This window comes from Delphinapterus leucas, chromosome 19, assembly GCF_059928025.1.
Source record: "Delphinapterus leucas isolate spDelLeu-1000000601 "Yukka" chromosome 19, BTC_Dleu_Yukka2, whole genome shotgun sequence".
Lineage (NCBI taxonomy): Eukaryota > Metazoa > Chordata > Mammalia > Artiodactyla > Monodontidae > Delphinapterus > Delphinapterus leucas.
Genome location: NC_143147.1, coordinates 46145292 through 46165304, shown reverse-complemented (window position 1 = coordinate 46165304; position 20013 = coordinate 46145292).

The window sequence follows — 20013 nt, the reverse complement described above, 5'->3', positions numbered from 1 at the left end:
ATACCAGCTGCCCCATCCCCCAGGGGGGAACGCCCTCATCACCCAACTCTGGCTCTGATTTCTTGCTCTGGACCACTGTGGCTCCCGCCATCACCACCATGGGCCCCTACCTTGCTCTGGCCTACCTAATGGCTTTAGGGCTGAATTGTTCAGGTATGGAAGGAAAGGAAAAGACAGGAAAGGAAAACAAGGAAAGGAAAGGGAAAGGAAGGAAAGAGGGAAGGGGAAAGAGAGGGGAAGAGGAATTTTTTAAATTGAGGTATAGCATAATTACTATATAAGGTGCACAAATCCTAAGTGCACACCTCAATGAACTTTTACAAAGCAAAACATTACCAGTACCTTATAAGGTTCTCTCATACCCCATCCAATTATTGTCCTCCCCAAGATAAACCAACTTCTGTCACTAGAGAATAACTTTGCTTATTTTTTAACTTTGTGTAACTGGATACATATAGTATACTATTTTGTTTGTGACTGGCTTCATTTACTCAACGTTATGTTTGTGAGATCCATCCCTGTTGTTGCAAGTAGAAATAGTTTGCTCTTTGGCATTGCTGTATAGTATTCCAGTGAACGCATATACCACCATTTAGCTACCCATTCTATTCCTGACAGTCATTTGGATTCTTTCTAGTTTCTAGTAATGTGGCTACTAACAAACTGGCAATGCCCTTTTGGTGCATATATATGTGCACTTCTGTTGGCTATATACTCAAGAGTGGAACAGCTGTATTACAGGTGATGCATATGTTTAGCTTTAGTAGTTATTGCCAGTTTTTTTCTAAAGTAATTGTACAAATTTACACTCCTCCCAGCAATATGAGAGTTCCAGTGGCCACATCATTGGCAACACTTAGTATTGTCAGTCTTTTTAATTTTAGACATTCTGGTAAATGTGTAGTGGTATCTCACTGTGGTATTTTTAATTTAATTTAATTTATTATTTTTGGCTGCGTTGGGTCTTTGTTGCTGCGCGTGGGCTTTCTTGAGTTGCAGTGAGCGGGGGCTACTCTTCATTGCGGTGCACGGTCTTCTCATTTTGGTGGCTTCCCTTGTTGTGGAGCACGGGCTCTAGAGTGCATGGGCTTCAGTAGTTGCAGTGCATGGGCTCAGTAGTTGTGGTGTGTGGGCTCTAGGGTGCACAGGCTTCAGTAGTCGTGGCATGAGGGCTTGGTAGTTGTGGCTCAATGGACTCTAGAGCATGGGCTCAGTAGTTGTGGTGCACGGGCTTAGTTGCTCTGCGGCATCTGGAATCTTCCTGGACCAGGGATCAAACCCGTGTCCCCTGCATTGGTAGGCAGATTTTTAACCACCAGGGAAGTCCCTCATTGTGGTATTAATTTAAATTTCTCTATGTTGAATATCTTTTCATGCATTTATTAAATATTTAGATATTTTCTTTTATGAAAAGCCTGTGAAGTCTTTATCCATTTTTTAAAAATTGGGTTGTCTGTCCCTTTTTCTTATTTTGTAGGATGATTTTAATATAAGACCTCTGTCAGGTACATATATTGAAGATATCTTTCACTCTGTGGCTTGCCTTTTCACTCAGTGGTGTCTCTTGCTAAATAGAAGTCTTTAATTTTACTGAAATACAATTATTAATATTTTCCTTATGGCTAGTTGTGTGTGTTGTTTAAGAATTCTTTGCCTAATTTCAAGGTCGTGAACTTATTTTCTTTCGTTACTTTCCACTGTTTTCTTCTGGAAGCTTTCTTTTTCTTTTGCTGTTTACATTTAGTTTTTTAGATGAAGTTTTAAGTCTTAACAAATATGTTTATGTACATGGTTTAAGACACAAAGAATTTACAGGGCATGTAAAGAAAAGCAGCAGTCCTGTACCTCTTCATACTTAATTTCCTGCTCCCCAGAGCCAGTGATTTTCAACTCAGTTGGCTGATATTTTTGAGAGAGATTCTCCATATCTCTAAATAACAAACTTTTTTCTTGATTTTTCAGTTTTGGGCATTCTCTTTTGACTTCCCTGTGTGGAAAATAAGGATTTAATGCTTTCCAACTCCTCACCTCTACCATTCTCCGTCACACTTCCAGTCCCACTCATTTCCCAGTAAGGTTACATGTTAATTTTGGCTCAGTGTTTACCCTATTATGATTATCTAATTGTTATTTGTGTCTGAGCTGTGTAACGTACTATGGTCTCTTCTTCTTTTCGTTCTCCTGGAGTTAATCTTGTTTTGTGGTTGCTGAGGTTCATTTAATTTTCTATGTAATGACCACTGTTTCAACCCCAGTTGTCCATATTCCCTGTCAAGACATTCAGGCACATCAGGTCTTCTGTCAGTTCCCTCTTCATGAAGCAATCTCTTCTGCAGACTTTTAATCCCCCCTAAACCTGACTAATTGCTCTCTAGCCCCAGTGAACAGCTCTCATGTTGGAATCTCCTTTCACCATCCTCCTTAGGATTCCCTTTGCCTCTTTCCTACATCTGATTTCTTCATTTCCTAAAGCCCATGTCTTCTTTCTTGTTTTATTCTCTTGTTTCTTGGAGCATATCCTCCAATAAGTTCTTGAGAAGGTATGCAAAAGAGATATAATTTCTGAAACTTTGAACATTGAAAATATCTTTAATTTACTCTCACACCTGATTGATAATTTTGCTGGGTATAGAATTCTAGGTGACAAATGGTTTTCCTTTAGGATTTCAAAGGCATATTTCTATTGTCCTTTATATTTGTGTTTTTTAAAAATTTATTTATTTATTTGGTTGTGCCGGGTCTTAGCTGCATCAGGCGGGCTCCTTAGTTGTGGCACACGGGCCCCTTAGTTGCAGGCAGCAGTCTTCTTAGTTGCGACATGCATGTGGGATCTAGTCCCCTGACCAGGGACCAAACCTGGGCCCCCTGCACTGGGAGCACAGAGTCCTATCCACTGCGCCACCAGGGAAGTCCCTGTCCTTTATATTTGGATTAATGATCCATCTAGGACTAATTTTTCTATATAGTGTGAGGTAGGAGTCAAAGTTCCTTTTTGTTCCCACAGGGATATTAAATTTATCTGATACCACTTATTGAAAAGATCATTCTTTCCACTCATCATACCACTGGACCATATAGGTATGGGTCTGTTTCTAGAATCTTCATTGTGTTCCATTGGTCCATTTGTCTACAAGTTTGAAAATACTGTTTTAATTATTGTAACTTTGTAATAAGTCTAATTAATAGGTAGTTTAGGGACTTCCCTGGTGGTGCAGTGGTTAAGAATCTGCCTGCCAATGCAGGTGACTGGGTTCGAGCCCTGGTCCAGGAAGATCCCACATGCTGCAGGGCAACTAAGCCCATGCGCCACAACTACTGAGCCTGCGCTCTAGAGCCTGTGAGCCACAACTACGGAGCCTGTGTGTTGCAGCTACTGAAGCCCGCATGCCTAGAGCCCGTGCTCTGCGACAAGAGAAGCCACCGCAATGAGAAGCCCGTGCACCACAACTAAAGAAAGTCTGTGTGCAGCAATGAAGACCCAATGCAGCCAAAAATAAAATAAAAAAATTTATTTTTTTAGAAAGGTAGATTAAGTCCTTGTACTTTGTACTTCTTTAAGATTATCTTTGTTATTCTTGGCCTTCTGCATTTTCATATAAATTTTAGAGTCAGCTTGTTAATTTCCATCAAAACCAAAAAATTCAGGAATTTTTTAAAAAAAAATAATAAAGATTTAATTCACATACCATAGAAATCACCCATTTAAATAAGTGTATAATTCAATGGACTTCAGTGTATTCACAGAGTTGTGTAACCATCACCACAGTCAATTTTAGAACATTTTCATCACCCTCCAAGTAAAACCCCATGCCCATTAGCAGTCACTCCTCTCCCCAACCCCCACTCCCAACCCTAGGAAATCATTAATTCTATATTCTGTCTTTATAGACTTGCCTATTCTGATACTTCACATAATGGGTGGTCTTTTGTGACTTGCTTCTTTCATTTAGTATAATGTTTGCAAAGTTCATCCATGTTGTAGCATGTATCAGTACTTCATTCTGTTTTATGGATGAATGATATTTCTTTATATGGATGAACCCATTTTATTTTGTTGTAGCATGTATCAGTACTTCATTCTGTTTTATGGATGAATGATATTTCTTTATATGGATGAACCCATTTTATTTATCCATTTATGAGTTGATAGTTATGGGTTATTTCAATACTTGGGCTATCGTGAATAATGCCACTGTGAACATTCATGTGTAAGTTTTTGTGTGGTTATGGTTTCATTTCCCTTGGTATATACCTAATATTAGAATTGCTGGGTCACATGGTAACATTATATTTATGCTTTGGAGGAACTGCCAAACTATTTTCCAAAGAGGTTGCACCATTTTGCATTCCCACCAGCAGTGTATGAGGTTTTATTGAGGTCGAATTGAATCTATAGATCAAATGTGGAAAGAACCAATCACTTTACAATATTGTTACAACTGATCTATCAATACAGTGTATTTCTATTTTTTTGTCTTCTTTTCCTCTCAGTAATGCGCTGTAGTTTTATGTGTAGAGTCATGACTATACTTTGTCAGATTTATTTCTATTTTTTTATTTTTTAAAAATGTATTGTTGATGAATTTTTTCATTTTTAATTGCTTACTGTCAGCTTATAGAAATACAATTGATTTTTGTATATTGACCTTGTTTCCAGTAACCTTGCTAAATTTATTTATTCTTATAGCATATCTGTAGATTATTTTCAGTTTCCAACATACATAATCATGCTACTGGTGAATAGCCACAGGTTTTTTAAAAAAATAAATTTATTTAGTTTAATTTTTGGCTGCATTGGGTCTTTGTTACTGGGCACTTTCTCTAGTCGCGGCGAGTGGGGGCTACTCTTCGTTTTGGTGTGCGGGCTTCTCATTGCGGTGGCTTCTCTTGTTGCAGAGCATGGGCCATAGGCACGTGGGCTCAGTAGCTATTGCTTGTGGGCTCTAGAATGCAGGTTCAGTGGTTGTGGCACACGGGCTTAGTTGCTTCACGGCATGTGGGATCTTCCCGGACCTGGGCTCAAACCCGTGTCCCCTGCATTGGCAGGCGGATTTTTTTTTTTTTTTTTTTTTGCGTTACGCGGGCCTCTCGCTGTTGTGGCCTCTCCGATTTCGGAGCACAGGCTCCGGACACGCAGGCTTAGTGGCCATGGCTCACGGGCCCTGCCGCTCCGCAGCACATGGGATCTTCCCGGACCAGGGCCCGAACCCACGTCCCCTGTATCGGCAGGCAGACGCTCAACCACTGCGCCACCAGGGAAGTCCCCTAGCCACAGGGTTTTTTTTGTTTTGTTTTCCCTTATTCAGCCTTACATCTTTTATTTTTTCTTGCCTTATTGTACTGGCTAGGATTTCCCATACAATATTAAATAGAAGTGGTGATGGTAGATATCCTCAATTTTTTCCAATTTCAAGGAGATATTTTTCAATACTTGACCATTAAGTGTGAAATTTGCTATAGAGTTTTCTGTTGGCTATTATTAGATTAAGAAAATTCCCCTTTATTCCTAGTTTGGTAAAAAATTTTATCATGAATAAATGTTGAATTTTTATTAAATGCTTTTTTCACGTTTATTGAAATATGACTTTACTCTTCTATACTTTTAATGTGATGGATTACATAATTGGTTTTCAAATGTGAAGCCAACCTTGTATTCCTGGAATAAATTCCAATGTGTCATGATGTATTATTACTATTTGATCACTATTATATTGTTTAGCATTTTTATATTTTTTTATAGAAATTGTTCTGTAACTATGCTTTCTTGTCATGTCCTAGTTTGGTCTTAATATCAAGTTTATGCTGCCCTCAACCAAAAAGTTAGGAAGTGTTTCTAGTTTTTTTTTTTTTTTCACTTATTCTCCGGAAGAGTTTGTGTAAAACTTGGATTACATCTTTCTTTAATGTTTTAGCAAATGAAAAATATCTTATATCTACCATTAAAGTATCCTAAAGAATAATTCAACTGCCAAAAAAAAAATGTCATGTTCCATCTCCCTTTCTCCCCTTGGGAACCACTGATCTTTTTGCTGATTCAATAGTTTTGCCTTTTCCAGGATGTTATATAGTTGGAATCAGTACGTAGCTTTTTCAGACTGACGTTTTTCATTTAATAATATGTATTTAAGGTCCCTGCATGTTCTTTCATGGCTCGATAGCTCGACTTCTTTTTAGCAGTGAATAACAGATAAACTGTGGTACATTATTCAGATGTACCACAGTTTTTCTATTTACCTACTGAAGGACATCTTGGTTCCTTCCAAGTTTTGGCAATTATGAATAAAGGTGCTATAAATATTCATGTTCAAGCTTTTGTGTAGACATAAGTTTTCAATCATTTAGGTAAATACCAAGGAGCACAATTGCTGGATCATATGGTAAGGCTATGTTTAGATTTGGACGAAACCACCAAATTGTCTTTTATATTAGCTATGCCATTTTCCATTCCTACTAACGATGAATGTTCTTGTTTTCCACATCCTCACTGGTGTTGTCAGTGTTTTGGATTTTGGCCATTCTAATAGGTGTGTAGCGGTAGCTCATCATTGTTTTAATTTGCAATTCCTTAATGACATATGATGTTGAGCATCTTTTCATATGCTTTGCCATCTGTATATCTTCTTTGGTGAGATGTCTGTTCAGCTCTTTGGTCCATCTTAAAATTAGATTGTTCATTTTCTTATTGTTGAGTTTTAACCTTTATATATTTTGAGTAACAGTCCTTTATCAAATATGTCTTTTGTAAATATTTTTTCCCAGTCTGTGGCTTGCCTTCTCACTCTCTTGACAGTATCTTTTGCAGAGCAGAAAATTTTAATTTTATTGAAGTCCAGCTTATCAAGTCTTTCTTTCATGGATCATGCCTTTGGTATACCTAAAAAGTTATCACCATACCCAAGGTAAGTTGTTATATTATCTTTCAGGAGTTTTAGAGTTTTGCACCTTATATTTAAGTCTATGATTAACTTTTAGTTAATTTTTGTGAAAGGTGTTAGGTCTGTGTGTAGAAACACTATTTCATGTGGATGTCCAATTGTCCTAGCACCATTTGTTGAAAAGATTATCTTTGCTCCATTATGTTGCCTTTATTCTTTTGTTAAAGATCAGTTGACCACATATATGTGGATCATTTCTGGGCTCTCTAGTCTGTTTTGTTGATCTATTTGTCTATGCTTTCACTGATGTGACACTGTCTTCATTACTATACCTTTATAGTCAGTCTTGGAGTTGGGTAGTGTTAATCCTCTATGTTCTTCTCCTTCAATATTGTGTTGCCATTTCTGGATCTTCTGCTTTTCCATCTAAACTTTACAATTAGTTCATTGATGTCCCCCAAATAACTTGCTTAGATTTTGATTGGAATTGCTTTGAATCTATAGGTCAAGTTGGGGAGAACTGATCTCATTAATATTGAGTCTTTCTTTACATGAACATGGAGTAGCACTCCATTTATTTAGTTCTTCTTTGATTTCTTTCATCAGAGTTTTGTCTTTTTCCTCATATAGATTTTGTACATATTTTGTTAGACTTATACATAAGTATTTAGTTTTTATGGGTGCTAATATAAATGATACTGTGTTTTTAAAATTTCAAATTCCACTTGTTCATTGCTGGTACATAGGAAAGCAATTAACTTTTGTTTAGTAATATTGTATCCTGCAACCTTGCTATAATCTCTTATTAGTTTCAGGAGGTTTTTTTGGTTGATTCTTTCAGATTTCCTACATGGACAATCATGTCATCTGTGAACAAAATTTCATTTCTTTCTTCTCAATCAGTATATATTTTACTTCCTTTTCTTGTCTTATTGCATTGGCTCGGATTTCCAATGCCAAGCTGAAAGAGAGTGGTGAGAGGGGACATCCTTGCCTTGTTCCTGATCTTAGCAGGAAAGCTTCAAATTTCTTACCATTAAGTATGATGTTAGCTGTAGGTTTTTTGTTGATGTGCTTTATCAAGAGGAGAAAGTTCCCCTCTATTCCTAATTTGCTGAGAATATTTATCATGGTTGGTGTTGTATTTCGTCAAATGCTTTTTCTATATATATTGATATGATCATGTGATTTTTGTTCTTTAGCCTTTTGATGTGATGGATTACATTAATTTGATTTCAAATATTGAACCAGCTTTGCATACCTGGAATAAATCCCACTTGGTCATGGTGTATAATTCTTTTTATACATTGTTAGATTAGATTTGCTACTATTTCGCTGAGGATTTTTGCATCTATGTTTATGAGAGATAATGATCTGTATTTTTCTTGTAATGTTTTTGTCTGGTTTTGCTATTAGGGTAATGTTGGTCTCATAGAATGAGATAGAGGGTATTTCTGCTTCTATCTTTGGGAAGAGGTTATAAAAAATGGATATAATTTCTGCCTTAAATTCTTGGTAGAATTCACCAAGAACCCAGTGAACCCATCTGGCCCTGGTGCTTTCTGTTTGGGAAGGTTATTAATTATTGACTCAATTTCTTTAATAGATATAGGCTTATTCAAATAGTCTATTTTTCCCTGTGTGAATTTTGGCAGATTGCGTCTTTCAAGGAATTGGTCCATTTCATCAAAGTTATCAAATTTGTTGGCATAGAGTTGTCCATCATATTTCTTTATTATCATTTTAATGTACATGGAATCTGTAGTGATGTCCTCTTTCATTTCTGATATTAGTAATCTGTGTATCTCTCTTTTTTCTTAGTTAACCTGGCTAGAAGCTGATTGATTTTATTGATCTTTTCAAAGAACCAGCCTTTTGGTTTTGTTGAATTTCCCTACTGACTTCTATTTTTGATTTTATTGACTTCTGCTTTAATTTTTATTATTTCTTTTCATCTGTTTACTTTGGAATTAATTTGCTCTTCTTTTTCTAGTTTCTTAAGGCCAAAGCTTAGTTACTGATTTTAGATCTTTCTTCTTTTCTAATATATGTAATTCAATGTTATAAATTTACCTCTAAGCACTGCTTTCTCCTCATTCTACAAATCTTGATAAGTTGTGTTTTCATTGTCACTTAGTTTAAATATTTTTAAATCTCTTGTGATTTCTTCTTTGACCCATGTGTTATTTAGAAGTGTGTTGTTTAGTTTGGGATTTTCCAGCTATCTCTCTATTACTGATTTCTAATTTAATTCCATTGTGATCTAATGAGCACATATGGTATTAGTTCTTTTCTTTTAAATTCGTTAAGATGCGTCTTATCACCCAAAATGAGGTCTGTATTGATGTATGTTCGATGTGACCTTGAGAAGAATGTGCATTCTGCTGCTATGAGGTGAAGTAGTCAATAGATATCACTTATATCCAGTCGATTGGTGGTGCTGTTGAGCTCAACTATGTCCTTATTGAGTTTCTTCCTGCTGTATCTGTCCATTTCTGATAGAGGGATGTTGAAGTCTCCAACTATAATAGTAGTTCATCTATTTCTTCTTACAGTTCTATCAGTCTTCGTCACATGAATTTTGATGCTCTGTTGTTAGGTGCATACACATTAAGAATTGTTATGTCTTCTTGGAGAATTGACTGTGTTATCATTATGTAATGCCCCTCTTTATCCCTGATAACTTTCATTGTTCTGAAGTCTGCTTTCTGAAAATAATATAGCTACTCCTACTTTCTTTTGATTAGCATTAACATGATATATCTTTCTCCATCTATTTCCTTTTTTTTTTTTTTTTTTGCGGTACGCGGGCCTCTCACTGTCGTGGCCTCTCCCGTTGTGAAGCACAGGCTCCAGACGCGCAGGCTCAGTGGCCATGGCTCACGGGCCCAGCCGCTCCACGGCATGTGGGATCTTCCCGGACTGGGGCACGAACCCGTGTCCCCTGCATTGGTAGGTGGACTCTCAACCACTGCGCCACCAGGGAAGCCCCTCCATCTATTTACTTTTAATCTATATGTGTCTTTATATTTAAAGTGGGTTTCTGGTAGACAACATATAGTTGGATCATGATTTTTGATCCACTCTGATAATCTCTGTCTTTTAATAGGTGTATTTAGATTATTGATGTTTAAAATGATTATTGATATATTTGGATTAATATCTACCGTACTTTCTGTTTTATATTCACTGCCCTTGTTCTTTGTTCCTAATTTTGTCTTCCACAATTTTTCTGCCTTTTGTACTTCTTTTATTTTTTAAAATTAATTAATTTATTATTTTATTTTTGTGCACTGGGTCTTTGTTGCTGCATGCGTGCTTTCTCTAGTTGCGGCGAGCGGGGGCTACTCTTCGTTGTGGTGCGTGGGTTTCTCATTGCAGTGGCTTCTCTTGTTGTGGAGCACGGGCTTCAGTAGTTGAAGCACACGGGCTCAGTAGTTGTGGCTCGCGGGCTATAGAGCACAGGCTCACTAGATGTGGTGCATGGGCTTAGTTGCTCCACAGCATGTGGGATCTTCCCAGGTGAGGGATCGAACCTGTGTCCCCTGCATTGGCAGGGGGACTCTTAACCACTCTCCCACCAGGGAAGTCCCTGTACATTTTTTAATTTAAAAAGATTTAAAAAATTTTTTGTACTAAAAAAAAAGTTTTATTGGAGTATAGTTGACTTCCAATGTTGTGTTAATTGCAGGTGTACAGCATAGTGATTCAGTTATACATATACATATATTCATTCTTTTTCAGTTTCTTTTCCCATGTAGGTTATTACAAAATATTGAGTAGAGTTCTCTGTGCCATACAGTATGTCCTTGTTGGTTATCTATTTTGTATATAGTCTTTTGTACTTTTAACTGGACATTTTACATGGTTCCATTTTTCTTTCCTTTCTTAGAATACTAATAATACTTTTTTAAAAAGTGGTTGCCTTAGTGTTTGCAACATACATTTATAGCTAATCCAAGTCCACTTTCTCTTTTTTTTTTATTATGTGCTAGACATTATTCTAAGTACTTTTATTTATTTGGCTGCATTGGGTCCCAGTTGTGGCACACAGGATCTTTCATTGTGGCATGCGGGCTTCTTCGTTGCAGCACATGGGGTTCTCTCTAGTTGCAGTGCGTGGGCTCTCTAGCTGTGGCGTGCGGGTCCAGTAGTTGCGGCTCACTGGCTCTCTAGTTGTGGTGCACAGGCTCCAGAGCACGCAGGCTCAGTAGTTGTGGTGCACAGGCTCTATAGTTGTGGCACGTGGACTCCAGAGCGCATGGGCTCAGTAGTTGTCGCACACAGACTCTCTAGTTGTGACACGTGGGCTCTAGAGCATACAGGCTTGGTTGCCCCATGGCATGTGGGATCTTAGTTCTCTGACCAGGGATTGAACCTGCATCCTCTGCATTGGAAGGCAGACTCTTAACCACTGGACCACCAGGGAAGTCCCAAGTCCACTTTCAAATAACAGTATACAGCTTCACAAGTAGTGTGAGTACCTTATAATAACAAAATAATCCTAATTCTTCCCTTATGTCACTTGTATTATCGCGTCATTCATTTCACTTACACATAAATATTTATATAAGGTATATATATACACATAGGCATATATAATCAAATATATTTTTACTATTATTGTTTTTAACAAACTGCTATATATTAGATTAATTAAGAATAAGAAAAATAAGGGACCTTCCTGGTGGTCCAGTGGTTAAGACTCTGTGCTCCCAAGGCAGGGGGCACGGGTTCAATCCCTGGTTGGAGAACTAAGATCCTGCATGCTGCACGGTGCAGCCAAAAAAAAAAAAGAAAGAAAAATAAAAGTTTTTATTTTACCATCACTTATTCTTTCTCTAATGCTCTGACCTATATTATTTTCATTCTCTCTGAAGAATTTTTAACATTTCTTGCAAGGCAGATCTACCGGCAATAAATTCCCTCATTTTTCATTTTTCTAGAGAAAGTATTTCTTCTGTGCTTTTGAATGATAATTTCTCAGGGTACAGAATTCTAGACTGGTGAGTTTTTTTCTCAACACTTTAAATATCTCACCCCACTCTCTTCTCGCATGTATCGTTTCTGAGAAGTCAGATGTAATTCTTATCTTTGCTCCTCCATAGGTAAAGTGCTCTTTTTCAAGATTTTTTCTTTGTCTTTGATTTTCCATAGGTTGAATATAGTATGCCTAGGTATATTTTTTTTCTGGCACTTCTTCTGCTTATTTTTCTCTGAGCTTCCTGTATCTGCAGTTTGGTGTCTCACATGAACTTAGGGAAATTCTCAGTTATTATTGCTTCAAATATTTATTCTGTTCCTTTCTCTTTTCTTACCCTTCTAGTATTCCCATTATGAGTATGTTATACCCTTTGTAGTTGTCCTATAGTTCTTGGATATTCTATTCTGGGGGGTTTTTCCAGGTTTTTTTTTTTCTCTTTGCTTTTTCATTTTGGAAGTTTCTATTGACATCTTCAAGCTTAGAGAGTCTTTCCTCAGCCATGTCCAGTCTACTAATGAGCCTACTAATGAGCCTATCAAAGGCATTCTTCACTCCTGTTACAGTGTTTTTGGTTCCTAATATTTCTCTTTTATTCTTTCTCAGAATTCCTCTGCTTACATTGTCCCTCAGTTATTGCATGCTATCTACTTTATCCATTAGAACCCTTAGCATAAGTATAGTCAGAGTTCTGTGAAAAAAACAGAACCAATATGATAGATAGATAGATAAATAGATAGATAGATAGGTAGAGATATAGATACAGATATATGAGGAAACATTATAGGAATTGGCTCACACGGTCATGGAAGCCAAGAAGTCCTACAATCTACTGTCTGTAATCTGGAGAACCAAGAGAGCCCGTGGTATAATTCAGTCTGAGTCCAAAGTCCTGAGAACCAGGAGCTACAGCGTCCAAGGACAGGAGAAGATGGACATCCCAACTCAACAAGAAAGAGACAGAATCTGTCCTTCCTTCTTCCTTGTTCTATTCATGCCCTCAACGGATTGGATGATGCCTGCCTACTCTGGTGAGAGCAAATCTTCTCTATTCAGTCTACTGAATCAAATGCTAATCTCTTCCAGAAATACCCTCAGACACACCCCAAAATAATGTTTTACCAACTATGTAGTCATCCCTTAGCCCAATCTAACTGACACATAAAATTAACCATCACAGCATATTAATCATAGTTGTTTAAATTCCTATTCTGATAATTCCAATAGTTCTGCCATATCTGAGTCTGATGCTTGGTCTGTCTCTTCAAACTGTGTTTTCTGCCTTTTATTATGCCTTGGAATTTTTTCTTGATAACCAGATGTGATGTGCTGGGTAAAAGGAACTGCAGTAAATAGGCCTTTAGTATGGTGGTGAGGTGTGGGGGGAAGGGAAATATCTATAGTCCTATGAGTAGGTCTCTTGAAATTCATCAACTACAATTTAGATTTTCCTACCTTGGCACAGATTCCTGAAGAGGTTTCTGCTAGGTAAGTTGTGATTTTCTGTACCTGCCTGTCTGCTGTCCAGTTTGGGAGGGAGTAGTCTGCTCCGTGATAGATCCAAGGGGAGTGTTGATTTTTTGATTTGTTTAGCTTTTTCATTGTTATTAGTATGGAGTTATGACTTCCAAGCTCCTTAGATTTTGGACCAGAATCATCTTCAGTTTTTAAGGATACTGTCAGAGCTTCCCTGGTGGCACAGTGGTTAGGAATCCGCCTGCCAGTGCAGGGGACACGGGTTCGAGTCCTGGTCTGGGAAGATCCCACATGCCGCGGAGCAACTAAGCCCATGCGCCACAACTACTGAGCTTGTGCTCTAGAGCCCGTGAGCCACAACTACTGAGCCCGAGTGACACAAGTACTGAAGCCTAGAGCCCATGCTCTGCAACAAGAGAAGCCACCCAATGAGAAGCCCGCGCACCGCAACGTAGAGTAGCCTCCACTCGCAGCAACTAAAGAAAAGCCCCCGCGCAGCAACAAAGACCCAATGCAGCCAAAAATAAAAATAAATAAAATAAATATATTTATAAAGGATATTTTCACTTTTTTGCCAGTTTGCCAGTTATTTTACAGTACTTCACATATGTCATTTCATTCTCTTCTAGTTTACATCATTTCTGTGGAAATATAGAATGTCAGTCTTAAAGATAGCATATAGTTGGGTCTTCCATTTGTTTATTCTTAATCCAGTCTGATAATCTCTGTCTTGGAGTATTTAGGTCATTTACATTTGATGTAATTATTAGTATGGGTGGGTCTAAATCTACCATTTTTCTATTTGTTTTCTATTAGTCCCATGTATTCTTCATTTCTTTTTTCCTCTTTTCCTGCTTTCTTTTTAATTAACTGTCTGTTTAAAAATATTCCTTTTATCTCCCCTAAAGTCTTAATACTTATACTACTTTCACATATTTTTAGTGGTTGCTTTAGGGCAGGGGTCAGCATATGGTCCATGGCCTGTTTTTTACGGCCCTTGAAGTAACAATTTTTAAAATAACAAATGCTATTTTTTAGAATACTTTTAGATTTACAGAATATTGTACAGAGTACAATTTTCCATCTATCCTGTGCCCAACTTTCCCTATTACTAGCATCTTGTATTAATAACATGGTTCATTTGTTAATATTAATGAATAATTAATAACACATTATTCTTAACTAAAGTTCATGCTTTATTAAGATTTCCTTAATTTTTAAAAATTGTGGTAAAATACACATAACACAAAATTTACCATCTTAACCATTTTGTTTTTAATTTTTTTAAAATTTTAATTTATTTTTGGCTGCGTTGGGTTTTTGTTGCTGGGCGTGGGCTTTCTCTCATTGTGGTGAGCAGGACCTACTCTTCGTTGCGGGGCGTGGGCTCCTCATTGCAGAGGCTTCTCTTGTTGCGGAGCATGGGCTCTAGGGTGCACAGGCTTCAGCAGTTGTGGCACACGGGTTCTAGAGCAGCTCAGTAGCTGTGATGCACGGGCTTAGTTGCTCCGCAGCATGTGGGATCTTCCCGGACCAGGGATCGAACCCATGTCCCCTGCATTGGCAGGAAGATTCTTAACCACTGCGCCACCAGGGAAGTCCCCATCTTAACCATTATAAACTGTTCAGTTCAGTAGTGTTAAGTATATTCACATCATTATGCAACCAATCTCCAGAACTCTTTTCATCTTGCAGAACTGAAACGCTCTACCCATTAAACAATTCCCCAGTTCCCCCTCCCCCAGCCCCTGTCAACCACCATTTTTCTTTCTGTTTCAATGAACTTGACTACTCTAGACATCTCATATGAATGGAATAATAAAGTATTTGCCTTTTGTGACCTGTTTGTTTCACTTAGCATAATGACCTCAAGGTTCATCCATGTTGCAGCATGTGTCAGAATTTCTTTCCTTTTTAAGGCTGAATAATATTCCATTGCATGTATATACCACATTTTGTTTAACCATTCATCTGTCAATGGACACTTTTGTTTATCCATTCGTCTGTCACCTACATTTTACCTAATGTCCTTTTTCTGTTCCAGGATCCAATCCAGGATACCACACTGCATTTCATCAACATGTTTTCTCAGGCTCCTCTTAGTGATTACGCTTTCTCGGACTGTTTTTTTTGTTTACTGACCTTGACAGTTTTGAGTAGTACCAGTCAGATATTTTGTATAATATCCCTCTATTAGGATTTTTCTGATGTTTTCCTCATGCTTTGACTAGAGTTATAGGTTTTCTGAAGGAAGACCACAGAGGTAAAGTGCCATTTGTATCACATCATATAAAGGGTACATACAGTCAACACGAGTTATCACTGTTGATGTTGACTTTGACCGCCTGGCTGGGGCAGTGTTTGTCAGGTTTCTCTAAAATTACCCTTCTCATCCCTTTCCATACTGGACTGCTTGGACGGAAGTCACTATGCCCAGTCCGCATTTAAGGAGTAAGAAGTTATGTCCACCTCCTTCAGAGGTATCTACGTAAATTATTGGGGGTTCTTTTGCCTGCAGGGTTTGTTAAGAATGGTTTTTACATTTTTTATAGTTTGAAAAATTTCAAAAGAAGATTTTGGGATATAAGAAAATAGTTTGAAACTCAGATTTCAGAATCTACAAATAAAATTTTATAGGAACACAGTCGTGTTCACTCATTTACATATTGTCCAAGGCTACATTCACGCTACAACTGCAGAGTTATCTGTTGCAAAAGAGACTGTGTGGCCTTCAACATCTAAAATATTTACTATCTGGCCCTTTACAGAAAAATTTTGCTGACCTATGCTCTAAGGTTTACAATAGGCATCTTTAACCTATCAATTTTCCTTCACATATTAACATTATATCACTTTATGTAAAAGTTAGAAACGTAAAATATTGGGTTGGCTAGAAAGTTCGCTCAGGTTTTTCCGTAAGATGTTACAGAAAAACCTGAATGAACTTTCTGGCCAACCCGATAGTGTAGTCCCATTTCCCCTTCCAATTCTTTGTGTCATTGTTGTTATACATTTTATTTCTACCCCACAGTACATTGTTATCCTTTTTGCTTTAATTAGTCAATTATGTTTAAACAATTTTTAAATGAGAAAAATATATTTTTTACTTATCTACATATTTTCCATTTCTAGTTCTATTCATTCCTTTGTGTAGATCCAAATTTTCATCTAGTATGTTCCTTCTGCCTGAAAAACTTTCTTTAATTTTTTTTTTTTTTTTGCGGTACGCGGGCCTCTCACTGTTGCGGCCTCTCCTGTTGCGGAGCACAGGCTCCGGACGCGCAGGCTCAGCGGCCATGACTCACGGGCCCAGCCGCTCCCCGGCATGTGGGATCTTCCCGGACCTGGGGCAGCAACCCGCGTCCCCTGCATCGGCAGGTGGACTCTCAACCACTGCGCCACCAGGGAAGCCCCAGGAGGGGGGCTTTTTAAGCAGGAGGGGCCCAGAGGTCTCATTTCTTTGTCTAGACGCGGAGCACCTGAGAGCAGGGACTCTGTCCCTTCCCTTCTGACATTGCCCCCCCCCCTCCCCGAACCACCACCATCACCACCTTCAGCGTGGGGAAGTGACGAGGTGGCCTCTCTGCTCTTTCTTTTCCAGGGCTGGGTTGGAGAACCACAGACTGCCTGCCTCATAGTGGGTGTGGGGAAGCGAGGGTCCTCCCCTTCCCTCCCAGCTAAACCTTTTGCCCCTGGGGTCCTAGAGCAGGTCGGTGTCCTGGGTGGAGGGTGGCAGTGGGCATAGGGAAGGGGCTGGGGGCTTGCTCTCCCCTTTCCTCCATGCACCACGGGGCAGGCAGGGGGACGGCAGCCCCAGGCTGGCTTTGTTTCTCATTTTGCTCTTGGCTCTTCTGGTGGAAAAACCGAAGCGCTCCCCTTGGTACAGCTGAGGTGGAGACGGTGAGCCTGGCTGGGAGGCTGCCCTGGCAGGGAAGTTGAGGGGCAGGAGGGGCCTGGCTGGGGACAGACTGCCCACCCTTCAACCCCCTCTGCTTCTACGTGGCTCTCCAGGCCCAGGGCTAAGTCTTGAGTCTGAGGTGTAGGGGGCTGGGGCCTGGGAGGAGACAAGCTCTGGGCTTGGGCTCAGCCTCAGGCCCAGAGCACCCTCTCTGCCAAGGCTGTTCCCAGAATGGCCTCCAAAGAGGGGATTCAAAGTTCCCCCTGGAGTTCTAGAGGGAACCACTGGGAAGCTGCAGCAGGAGGGATTTGAGTCAGACTGGGACAGGCTTTCTCCCCTCACAGGGGTTTTTCCTAAGGTAGAGGCAAGCTGCGTGCTCAGGGCATTTCCTGAACACCTGAGGATGTGGCGGTGGTCTTTCTGTACATTTTCCATGTCACCTTCACCAGCACCCCAAGGTCAGCATTAGCTGTCCCCATTTTACAAGCGAGGAACCTGAGGCTCCAAGAAGTCAAGAGTTGCAGAGTCTCGAAGTAGCCAAGGCAGGACTGGAACCCGAGTGTGTGGCTCACTGGGTGATGCTTTTTCCCCAACACTGGGAACAATGGAGAGCCTTCCTCCCCAGGGCCCGGAGCCCCCAAGCAGCTCCCTGGTGGGCTGCCCAGTCAGAGAAAGAGCTCAGGGATGCTGGCATCCCTGAGGTGCTTTGGGCCATGCCTCCGTCTCAACACAGCCCATGGTCTCTCCTACTGTCCCCAGCCCCTCATTTGGCTGTGAGATGCCTGGGGGGATCTCCCCGCATCCGTCCTCTTGTAGAGCTAGCACCACCCCCACTCCATTTTTCCTGCCGCCCCAGTCCCTGGCCCCGGCCTCCTCTCTCCAGCCTGATGGAAAGGGGAGCCCAGAGAGGAGCCCAACCACTTTCCCTCTGGAATCTGCTGCCTCGGCTCTCAGATGGAGAAACCATCTGGAGTGTATTATGGGCAGTGGAGAAAGCTGAGAGCAGGAGAATGCGAGTTGGCCCCAGCGGCGGCTCCTGTCTGCAGGAAGAGGGGGCTCAGTGCTCTTCAGGGGATGGGCCAGCGGCTGCCCCCACCTCCCCAGTCCCTGGAAGAGGCAGATAAGAGATGTGCAGGAGAGGGTGGTCTGGGGAAGGCAGGGCCCAGGCCTCCAGACGCCTCTGTAGAGCCCAGTTTGAAACTGCTGATCTTATCCACTTCCCATTTCACAGATGAGACCGAGGTCCAGAGAGGGATAGTGACTTCCCCAGGGTCACACAGCAAGTCATGAGGGAAAAGATTGGAATTAGAACACTTCCACATATGTGCACACACCAGCGGACATCAGAAGTCCCCGGAGTCAGGGTGGAGGACAAAAGTGGGAGCGAGGATGCAGGGTCTAGGCTGGATGACCTATCTCTTCCTCAGCTTCAAATGAGTGAAGCGAAGGAGCAAACACCAATGAGAACAGGAAGATATACCCTTCATCCTTTTGGGGTCTTCATTCCCTTCCCACTCCTGCCCCACACGCCACCCGATCCTTGAGGCTGGGCCTGGTCCTGGGGTCTGGACTTCTAGGCCCTTCCTCTGGCTCCCAGGAGCCCCCTCCCCCAAGCGGGGCCCCAGCTCCAGACGTGGCAGGGCGAGCAGGAGTGAGGTTTCTCTGCTCCCTTCCAAGTGCTGTGCTGGCGGCTCCCGAAATAAAAATCAAATGTGGGCTTGGCAGAGAGCGCGGGCTTGGGATAAGCAACAGCTAACAGCACTGGGCCTTCATTCTTTCCATAGAAACTCCACCTCCTAACCTCTGGCATTTTAATTATTCTCCTACCCACTTGCTCTCCCTGGGCCAGAGGGTGAGCTCACCCTTTCCTCTAGCCTGAGAGGGGGCAGCTGCTGCCTGGACCCCCAGGCTGCTCCCGGGAAGCTCGGTGGGGCCAGGCTTGCTGCTCCCTCCTGCTTCTGCAGTCCCTGAAGGGGCGGCCAGCCTGGCACCTAAGGTTCCACGTGTGAGTCATTAAGTCTTCGCACCCACTGCTCCATTTAATGGTGGCCACTGTCTAAAGCTGCGGCGTTACCGGCTCAGCACACGCAGCCATGCTCAGTGTGTACAGAGCAGGGCCTAGGACCTGGGCTGGTGGCTCCTGGTCCTGCACTCTTTCCAAACCCAGGAAAAGGGCAAGAACAGCTCAGGCTTGATCATTTGCCTCATCTCCCAGAATGTCCAAATTTCCCCAATGGTAAGTGATTTAAAGCATTATTTTGATATTAAAACATACAAGGGGGACTTCCCTGGTGGCACAGTGGTTAAGAATCCACCTGCCAGGCTTCCTTGGTGGCGCAGTGGTTGGCGGTCCGCCTGCCAGTGCAGGGGACGCGGGTTCGAGCCCTGGCCCGGGAGGATCCCACATAACGCAGAGCAACTAAGCTCCTACGCCACAACTACTGAGCCTGAACTCTAGAGCCCGTGAGCCACAACTACTGAGCCCACGTGCCACAACTACTGAAGTCCGCGCGCCTAGAGCCCGTGCTCTGCAACAAGAGAAGCCACAGCAAGGAGAAGCCTGCGCACTGCAACAAAGAGTGGCCCTCGCTCGCCGCAACTGGAGAAGGCCCACGTGCAGCAGCGAGGACCCAACGCAGCCAAAAATAAATAAATTAAATAAATTAATTAAAAAAAAAAAGAATCCGCCTGCCAATGCAGGGGACATGGGCTCAATTCCCTGGTCTGGGAAGATCCCACATGCCGCAGAGCAGCTAAGCCCGTGTGCCACAACTACTGAGCCT